The sequence below is a fragment of the Castanea sativa genome, chromosome 12 (genome assembly GCF_040712315.1).
Source record: "Castanea sativa cultivar Marrone di Chiusa Pesio chromosome 12, ASM4071231v1".
NCBI classification, from domain to species: domain Eukaryota; kingdom Viridiplantae; phylum Streptophyta; class Magnoliopsida; order Fagales; family Fagaceae; genus Castanea; species Castanea sativa.
In genome coordinates, this window is record NC_134024.1 from 32,407,347 (window position 1) to 32,417,823 (window position 10,477).

Below are 10,477 nucleotides of genomic sequence, written 5' to 3' on the forward strand. Positions count from 1 at the left end.
CTTGGGACTTACTCAAAACCCTAACCTAGAAACGAACAAGGTAGGAAACAAAGCATGAACTAAAACCCTAATTCTAGCAAACAAACATACATTTTGAGCATACCAAAACTTAAACCTAACCTAGAGAAAGCATATTAAAATTTGTTTTAACAAAAAAATAAAGCAAACAGAGAGATTTAAAGACAGAAAAGAAGTAAAAAAGAAATACCTCACAAAAAGCTTCCCAAGCTTGATTTTGACCGTTCCCCTCAGCCAAATCTATCACAATTCAAAAAAAATAGTGATTAGCAATGTTAAACTAAAAGGATTGGGGCCAGAAAAGGTCCCAATCAAACAAAATTGACTTGAGGGTGTTTTGTGAAAACTCCCTTTTGATTCACTATTTTCTAGCAAATCTTAGGTTTTTACCTATGAGATTTCTGTGTCTTTTGAAAATGTACCATGTAAAACTTTTTATAATTGAAAAAAAATGGTGTTTAGAACGACTCGTAGATGATGTGAGATTCATTCCAAACCTTAGCCATTATTGCAGAAAACTTGCATTTCTTATGCTTCTAAAACCCTAGCTACGTAGGAATGTGCCTGTGTATGCGTGCTTTGGCTCGAGTACGTAGACCGAGGGCCACTTTGGTAATTTTTTATTTTCAAAAATAGATTTTTGCTCATTTAAATGGTTATATTTTTCATTTTAACACTCCTCAAGTCAAATTAATGTTTGATTGGGCTCTAACCTAGCCTTAGGCCTTAGAGTTTGAGCATTATTGGGGGACGAAGGCCCAAGTTGTAAGAGGTACAAAATGTGGTGTCTACAGATGCCTTTCTTTTGATTTGTGAGCTTCGCTTTTTTTCGACATACAACTCGGGCCTAACCCATGCATACAACACACATCACACATACATGGGGTGGGGTGCAACTCTAAAGAGCTGCGTGGGATTCGTATGTCCAAAGTCCCACCTTTGTTGCTTGAAAATGAGCAATGACAGGTTCACTATCCCAGAACCTGTTTTGCCACTTGCAAACAAATGGCAAGTGACTCACTATCCTAGAGTCACCTAAAAAGAAAAAAGAAAACAAACAAAGGATGCTTTTACGAGCTTATCCAAGAAACAACAAAAGAATATAGTCTCTGTGGTGTCTGTTTGGGGCTCTTGCCTCAAACTTCTCAGAGTGACTTTTTCCTCTTGTCTTCTTCACTTCTTTCTCTACCTTTTTGAGTGAGGCTCTTGCCTCGGGTTGACCTTGGTCTCTTTCTCTTATCACTATCTCTACTTTTTTCTACTGTGCTTGCATGTTCAATTCCCGGAGGATATATGCACGAGTAGTCTTGATTGTTGAATCCACTAGAAATGGTGGAAAAACTTGCTGAGGAGTACGTGTGCATGGGGAGGAATCTTGTACCTCTCATGACTTGTATGGGGATGAGAAACTCACTAAGGAGCAGTATGGATGGACTCATTGACGAGTAGTGTAGATATGTGATCCACTGGGGAAGAATCTTCTGATTTGTTCATGGTTCGCTGAGGATTTTAAGGAAGAATCTTCTACTTCCTTGTTGGGGATTTTTGGTGTATGGGACTCACTAGGGAAGAATCTTTTGCTTCCTTACTGGGATATTTTGGGGAAGAATCTTCTCTTTCCTCATTGGGGATTGCTTTAATGTGCTCGGGTCCATCGGGAAAGAATCTTCAGCCTCCTTCATGGGGATGGTGCTCAATACACTTGAACTATTAAGGAAGAGTCTTTTGCCTCCTCTATGATGATGTTTGATAGGTTTGATCTATTTGAGGAAGAATCTTTTGCTTCCTTACTAAGGATAGTGTTCTTGAGATGCCTGATCTGTTGGGGAAGAGTCTTCTGCTTCCTTCTGTTCACCTTAGGAGGGGTAGGAACATGTCTAGGATTGATTTTGGATGATTCATCTTTGAGAATGTCGAAGAACTGCTTTTGTCTGTGTTCTTGCATGCGTGGGCTCAGGCCTGCGTACGTAGCTTATATTCATGCGTACGCAGCTCTATTTTTGCATATGTGGGTCTGTTCCTGAGGCTCTGCGTACATGGGAATGGTCCTACGTATGCGGGGTCTTGTTTACATATGTGGGCTTTGACTTGCGTAAGTGAAATGCTTGGCAAAAGCCCCCCTCTGTCCATGTTCACTTATTTTTCCTCTATTTCACTTCCATGCAATCCTAACACACGTTTGTTTGTCATTTTTGCAGCCGTATATCACTACATCCTCTTTTTATCTTCCCTTTTGCATCAAAACATCATATTTTCCAAGTTCTACTTGAATCAGGAATCTAACATCATTTTTTTTGGCAGTCATCATCCCTTTATGCTAGTAGGGGAAGCACCAATAAGGTGGTGGAGTGGTACAATCTTCTTGTCCCCGAAACTAGGGGCTATATCCAGGAGGCGGGCTTTGAGCCTATCATTGGTCTTTTTCTAGAGAAGTCTGCAAACACCACCTCGGTACAGTGCCTCGTTGAGAGGTGGTGGGATACTACTGTAGGATTAAACATAGTTTGTATCTCATACAAAACATATGCAGCGGAAATTTAACGAATCTACTTCATTCACAATCGATAACATGCACTATGTAAGTTACAAAATTCAAGAACAAGAGAGCATACCTTAGTGTGGTGAATTTCAAAAACAAAAATCGAAAGCACATGGGAATACTTTTGATCTTCACTCCAATTCCACTTTACGCCCAAGATGTGTGGTCTCTCAATCAGTTTCAAAGGGAGAATGATTGAGTGTCTCACTCTCACATACGTCTCACACTATTACTAAAAATTCTGTATATTTCTCTCCTTATAACCAATTATCTAATTGGGCTAGCCTTTTGGGCCTTTCTAATTGGGCTTTAGTATGTGGCTTGGAGTGGGACCAAAAGGGACCAATAAGACATTAGCTCCAATGGGCCTTGGGCTTTTTTGTCAACTTTTGACAAGTCCAAAGTTACCATTAACTATATTTAATACCACTATATAAATATAGTTGCACTCTAGGCCTTATTTATAAATTATATCCTAAGAGTTTATTGTACATGCAACCCTTTCATAAAATTTTTGTAGTGATACAAAGTCATGAATATAGACTGCCACTTTGTAAATTACTACATATTATCCTTGAGTATCCGATTTAATCCTTTAAAGTTATTCAACATATATTTATGAAATCCAATCTCATAAATATATACTTTAGTAACTTCTTACCAAAGTGGTTAGGCCTAACTCTCTGAAAAACTGAACCCATTAAACTTATCTCAAGGAAATATTTTATATCTCCATTATGAGACTATGAATTCCATCTTGAGAATACATGTTCCATCAACAATAAATGTGACTGCCCAACATACTGAGATTTTGATCGTTACCTTAGATCTCACTCCTGATATATCAAAGCAACCTATATTTCATGATCAGGTCCATTATCCTCTCAGGATTAAGAGTTCATGCAAATAGAAGTCGTGAGATTTATTATTCAATTGACAGTCGTTAGGAGAATAATAAATATCACAGCAGTCCAGTTCAATATGTCTTAACTCTTAAAACATATCAACACATCAATTAGAAGTCTTCACTTCCATGATCAAGACAAATCATCTTAGTTGATATGTTATAGTCTTCGCAGATGAAACGCCCAATTTCATCACCGACTACGAACTAAAATTCTGAGTTTGCAAAGGACTTGTGACTTATATCTTCTGTGACTATATGATAATGTCTAAATATTTATGTTACCATTATATGATAATGTCTGAATATTCATGTTACTATTATTTTAGATTATAAAAAAACAACTTTATCAATCACAACATTAAGTCATACATAATGCCATTCATAATAACATACATAGTATCACACAATAGGATTTAAGGGCACTAATCCTAACAGTTAATTATAAAAACTGTTAAAACAAACAATCATTAATATCATGTCAATATCATGCATAACGGAAAATTAAATAAGATAAGATATGGTGACCCAAGAAAATCAATAAAATCAATGAAACAAACTAGTTCATAGTAAAAAACCTGGGGGGAAACCTTCCCAAAAAAAAATTCACTATAGTAAAGAGAAGTTTAAGATCTAATACAAAACTTTTGTCCTTAGACTTTACAATCCTCGTAGATGAACTTACAACAAAAATCTTTTACCTCTTAAGAACCTTTGAACTCTTCAATATATGAACGCCGTGCACGGATCCAAGTATGTGACTAACCAATGATGCATGGCTCCCAGTACGTGACTAACTCACCAACTTGAAGAAAATGTTGGTTGCAAAGTTCTTCACTTCATCAACAATGAAGATCAAGAAGTACTTGGTTACAAAACCATAAGGCGCAAAAACGCAGTAGCTTCTTTCAGAGAGAATAAGCACTCAGTCACTTTTTTTATATGTTCTCCTTGTATTCTCTTATGTGACGGCCTTTAAAATAAGCCTTATGTCTAGGGTTGTGAGAAAAGAAACCGTACACATATATGTCAGCATGGGTTGAAAATCAAATTTGGAAATTCTGATTTTGTAGATCTCGATAGAAATAGCTATCGAGATATTTGTCGAGACCTCGATAGATATATTTGTCAAGCTATTTGTCGAGATTCATTAATCCTCGATAGATATTATATATCGGCAGCTATCAAGAATCTGTCTAGCTTTAATGAACAACTTTTCTTCACTTGTTTTTTGGTCCAATCTTCATGGCTTTAATACGGCTTGAACAACATGTTTCTTGAAGTACTAAACCCATCCTAGATCTACCCAATTACAAGTAAAGTGCGTTTTTTCAAAAGATTAGCCAATTACATAAAATATGTCCTTAACAATCTCCCCCTTTGGTAATCCATGACAAAACCACAACAAACAAATGAAGTATGAGAGAAGTCATAAATCACTAAACTCATAATTACTTGTTGAATAAAATAAAATCTAATCCTAACATAGAGTTCATGGCAAGATAAACTTTGACAACTTGTATTTCTGAAACACTTTAAACAAAACTCATCAAGTTATCTCAGTGTGAAACAGAAATAAAAGATTGCGTACATAAAGAAACGTGTATAAAGATAGAAAAGAAACAACACATGTAGAGGTAGGTGAAGAAGACATACATCATTATATATATATATATATATATCAAAGATAAGCACAATGTATATAAACATAGTCACAAGATAGGTGTACAAGAAGCTAAAAGAACCTCCTAAAACAATAAGGAGGTAAACACTCCCCCTAACAAGATGAAATACAATTCCCCCTTACAAAGGCGTGTATTTCTCCCCCTAACATGTAGAATCTTAAAAAGAAACCACATTTTCTCCCCCTTTTTGTCATGATTAACAAAGGGTACAAGAAGCTAAAAAGCTTCACCCGAGAAACAGAAAGATGATCAAGGGGGCATAAGGAATCCATATAAATGCATGAATGTAATGAAACAAGATGCTATGGATGACAAGATAAAAGGAGGATGCAAAACATGTAAAAAAACAATGCATGCAAAAAGATCTCGACAGATCAAGAAGCTGTTGAGCAGCTATTGAGCAGAAGCCAATCTCGATGGATTGAGAATCTGTCGAGAAGCTATCGAGACAAAGTCCAGAAATCTCGATGGATCAAGATTACGATAACTTCTGTTGAGACAAGAAGAAAAAAAGGGGCTCGATAGATAGCCTAGCTGTCAAGAGGTATCAAGAAGCTATCGAGATTGCTCAAAAACAATTTTTCAAAGAAGAGAAAAAGACAGACTTGAATGCAATCAAACATGCTACTCAACCAAAGATCCAAACAACATTTTAAGCTCTCAAAAACATCTCTCAACAAGAAAATGTCAAGCATATAGATCCAAAACACACACACACACAACAACAAGTCTAACCAATTTTATATTTAAAAAACAAGTCAAGACAGTTTAGTGAGCATACATTAACACATGTATTACTTGTGATGGCCAAATCACATTTTACATGCACATGTATCAAAATAGCAAAGAATATTGCGTGTTGTGTATGAAAAACATTATAAGATTGCATAAGTGTCTACATGTTATGACAATTTGAGATATGAGGAAATCAAATTAACTCACACATGATCATAACTACTTGATGGAGACTATCACCTTTGAGGTACATCCTATAACTCCCACATCTCCTAGAATACACGCTTGTAATCATATATAAAGCATTTTGATTTTTTTTGCATATTGACTTTTAAGCATACCATGCATGGGCATATAAGAGAGAAAAAAGAAATACCCAATGATGTTAAGTTTTTGACATTACACTTTTTCTATGTCAAAGCATACATATGTCATTTCCTGATGGGTAGGCAACAGTGGTGAGATGGTTATTTATGCCTTTCTCTTAGGATTTTCTAGTCTTTCCTGTTAAAAAGAGTGATACGAGAGTTAAGTTCAAGAGATTACTTAATCTTACTCATCACAAATACGAGCCACAAAGCTCATATACTTAGTTATACATAGAGATGCTCATCTAAGCTACAAAAGATACAAAGTTTAGAAAACTTTGTTTCAATGGCCATCCAACAAGTACCAATGTACACAAAACACACACTGTTTTTGTATTTTTCTTATTTTTTCTCTTTTTATTTTGAAAAACAAACAAAAGAAAGACTAAACAACCAAACAAAAATAGACAAACAACATGAAGGCATAAAAGATAGATGCAGATGCATGAAAGCATGATTCCAATATCAGATAAGAAATTAAGCAAGGAGAGTCCTACTTTAGATAGAAAGAATTAAAGTAGAGGTCAAACAGAAAAGACAATTAAGTCTTAGGCTCCTTTCTCACCCACTCAGATTGGGGCACAAAGACAGTCCTTGATCCAAAAGCCGTGGAAGAGGAAGGGCTAGAGGAAATAGCATATCCTAAGGCAGTCTTAGCAGAACTAGGCTTTTGAGCACTCAATACCTCATCAAGCTTTGCACTAGACATCCTCTCTATTTGAGTTCTAGCTTGACTAAGCTCAACCTCGAGATTATTGACCTTCTCTTCTAATTAGGTGTTCTCTATAACAAAAGTCTCAACTAACCTTGTAGTCTCATCTAGTTTGACTAATAGATCAGCTTTTTCAATTTTTACCCCATTAAGCTCTTTTCTACAACGTTGATGAATCTTTTCAGATTTTATAAATTCAGTTCCTAGCTTATCATAGGCTTCTTGAAGGGTCATCTTCTTGGGCACTTCATCATCAGAGGAATTCTCACTGTCACTAGCACTCTCCATAATCACCTTATCAGTTGTGGTAGCAAAAGTTATAAAGTGACCACATTCATCCATATACTCAAGAGTCATCCTCAGTATCACTCCGGGTAGCAACCAACCCTTTATCTTTTGAATTCTTGGTCTTTTCCTTCATAAGATAGTTTGGGCACTATATCCTTATATGACCACAACCTTTGCACTTATGGCACTAGATAAGGGGTTTCTCATTCTTACCTGTTAGGACATATGTGTTCACTTGTTAAGAACAAATGTCATTCATTATTTATATAATTGGCTAATCCTTTGACAAAATGCACTTTACTTGTAATTGGGTAGAATTAGGATGAGTTTTATACTTTAAGAAACTGTGTTTCAAGATCAAGTGTTGAAGTCATCAAGTCTGTCCAAGAAACAAGCTTAGAAGTGCTCTTTATTAAAGCTCGACAGCTGCATCTATTGAGCTTTAAGAAGCTGTTTTGGCCCCGAGGCTCGACAGCTACTCGACAGCACCTTGACACCTTTAGCTGTTGAGATTTAAGAAAAATAGATTCTTAGTTCTGTTTTGATTCCAATTCGTGGATGTGTCTTTGGGCCTTCTTTTCTCCTAACCCTAGATATATAAAAGGATTATTTTAAGGGCCGTCAAAGTGTGGCAAGTTGTACAAGTATTGAGAAATTCTTGTTCATGCAAATTGTAACTTGAGACAAAGTTCTTGCCCTAGTTCATCTCTCTTGTGAAGAAGTTGTTGTGTCTTTGCACCATAGGATTTTGTAACCAAACATCTTCTTGATCTTCATTGTGTGGATGAATTGAAGAACTTTGCAGCCAACAATCTTCTCTAGTTGGTGATTGAAGTCGCGTATTGGGATCCGCGTAATTGGTTAGTCACGTACTTGGGAGCCGTGCATCGAAAGGAGAAATTGTCACTACAGAACAAGTCCAATTGGGTATTAGGGTAAGGGTTCAACTGTAGGTTGGTAAGGTACTTAGGATTCCTTAACTTGTAACCGCTTGTTGTGATAATAGTGGAGTTGCGGGAGTGGTGACCTTAAATTCACCCGGTGGGGTTTTTGCCGTGTAGGTTTTTCCCATTTGTAAACAAATCACCGTGTCATTTATTTTCCGCTGCATACTTTAGATTATTGGTGATTTGTTTGTGCTACCACGCGTTTGCAGGTTAATTTGATTAATTAATAAACTTGGCTAATTAATAAATTAATCCATCACAATGGGTCAATACGTTTTTGGCCTATCAAGTGGTATCAGAGTAGGCACATTCTGATTAGGGTTTAATCTTTGTGTGTGATCCATTGACCCCTATTTGTCATGGATAGAGGTCAGTCTCTTATTATACCTCTATTGTTTGATGGTACTAACTATGTATACTGGAAAGTACGCATAAGAGCCTTCAGACAACCTATGAGGGAACAAAGGCTGTCAAAGACTCGAAGCTACAGAGGCTCACTACTAGCTTCGAAGAAATTAAGATGGAAGATGATGAGTCGTTCGATGAGTTCTATGCCAAGTTCAAGGACATAGTAAACCCAGCCTTCAATCTTGGGGGAACCATTCCTGAACCCAAGATTGTGAGGAAGGTGCTCAGATCTCGACCTGAGAGATTCCATGCCAAGATTACGGCGATAGATGAATCAAAGGATATTGACAAGATTCCTCTGACTGAGCTGGTTGGTAATCTGCAAACCTACAAGTTAGGGTTGACAAGAATTGGCAAGTCGGTAAAGGCAAAAGCATGGCACTAAAGGCCAAGAGCAATGAGACGGATAAGTCATCAGATGATGAAGACTCTAAGATGAAGTCCTACATCACCAGGAAATTCAAGAAATTCATGAAAAATGCCAATGGAAAGGGCTTCGACAAGGACTGTGGGCAATCTAGCTCCTCTCAGTTTAAGAGTCAAGATAAAGGGAAGAAGGATGTTAGGGATGGCGGTTAGTATACTGTTTCTGCAGGACCCAAGTGCTTCGGATGTCAAGACTTTGGTCATATGAAACAGGAATGTCCCACATATCTCAAGAGTATTGGGAAGAGCAAGGCACTAGCTGCTACTTTGAGTGACACTGAGCTTGATGATGATTTCGACAATGAGGATGACGGAATTTTGAATGCCTTCACTACCACTGTCAATCCTACTGAAGGGATTTTTCAAGTTTGAAAACATGGATGATCAAGATGATATCCATACAGCCTATGAGAAACTATACAAGCTCTCTGAGAAGCATGAGAAACTCTATAGGCTAGCCACCAAGAAGCTCAGTGATGTGTAACTCAACCGTGAGGAACTTTCCACAAAGTTTGATGAAGCAAATCAAACTATCGGGGCACTGAGATTCAAGAACAATTCTTGGCTGAGAAGATCAAGAAGCTTGAAGCAGAGCTGTTTCAAGTTAGAGCTCAATTGGAGAGGGCATCAAGTGCGAAGCTGGATGAGATGCTCAACATTCAGAAATCTACTTCTGATCTAACAGGATTGGGGTATGAATTCTCTTCCTCTAACATTGCTTCTGCTAGTACTACTGTTTTTGTTCCTCCTGCTAATAATATTAAAATTGAGAACAATGATGATAAAACTGAATTAGCAAGTGAGAACCTAGACAAGGGTAAGTCCATTTTAGGTGCACCCTCTAAGTTTGAGAAGAAGGAAACCAAAACCCCTAGGACTAAGAAGGCTAGCTCTCAAAAGCCTAAACAGAGAAGCAGCATCTCTGTCATCATTGTGGTATTGCCGGTCAAACTCGACCAAATTGCTATAAATGGTTAGCCACTCAACAGAGCAATGGCATGATTGCATCTGGAACTAGAATCAGCTTCAAACCTCTCTTGCTCCTCTTGGATATCTTCTTAAAGCCCTCATGTTCCTTTTGAACTTGAACGGTTTCAACTCTTCCCCCTCATCACCAGTTCAAGGGTTTGCTAAAAGGAAAGGTTCTTCCAAGGTGTGGAAGGAAAAGGGTTCCAAGTGATTTAGTCACTTCTTCTCTCTCTCCCCTTCTTGTTTTTGTTTTTGCATTACTTGTGTGTTTTGCTTAAATGTTTTGAGTCAGTCTAGTTTTAGGCATTGCTTTGCTTTGTTTAACATGTTTTTGTTTGTTTGTTTTCAGTTTTGCTTTATTTTGTTTTCAAAAAAAATAATAATAAAAAATTTGAAAAATACAAAAACAATGTGTGTTTGTGTACATCGATTCTTGTGAACCTTAAAATGGCCTTTGAAACAGAGTTTTCTAAACTTT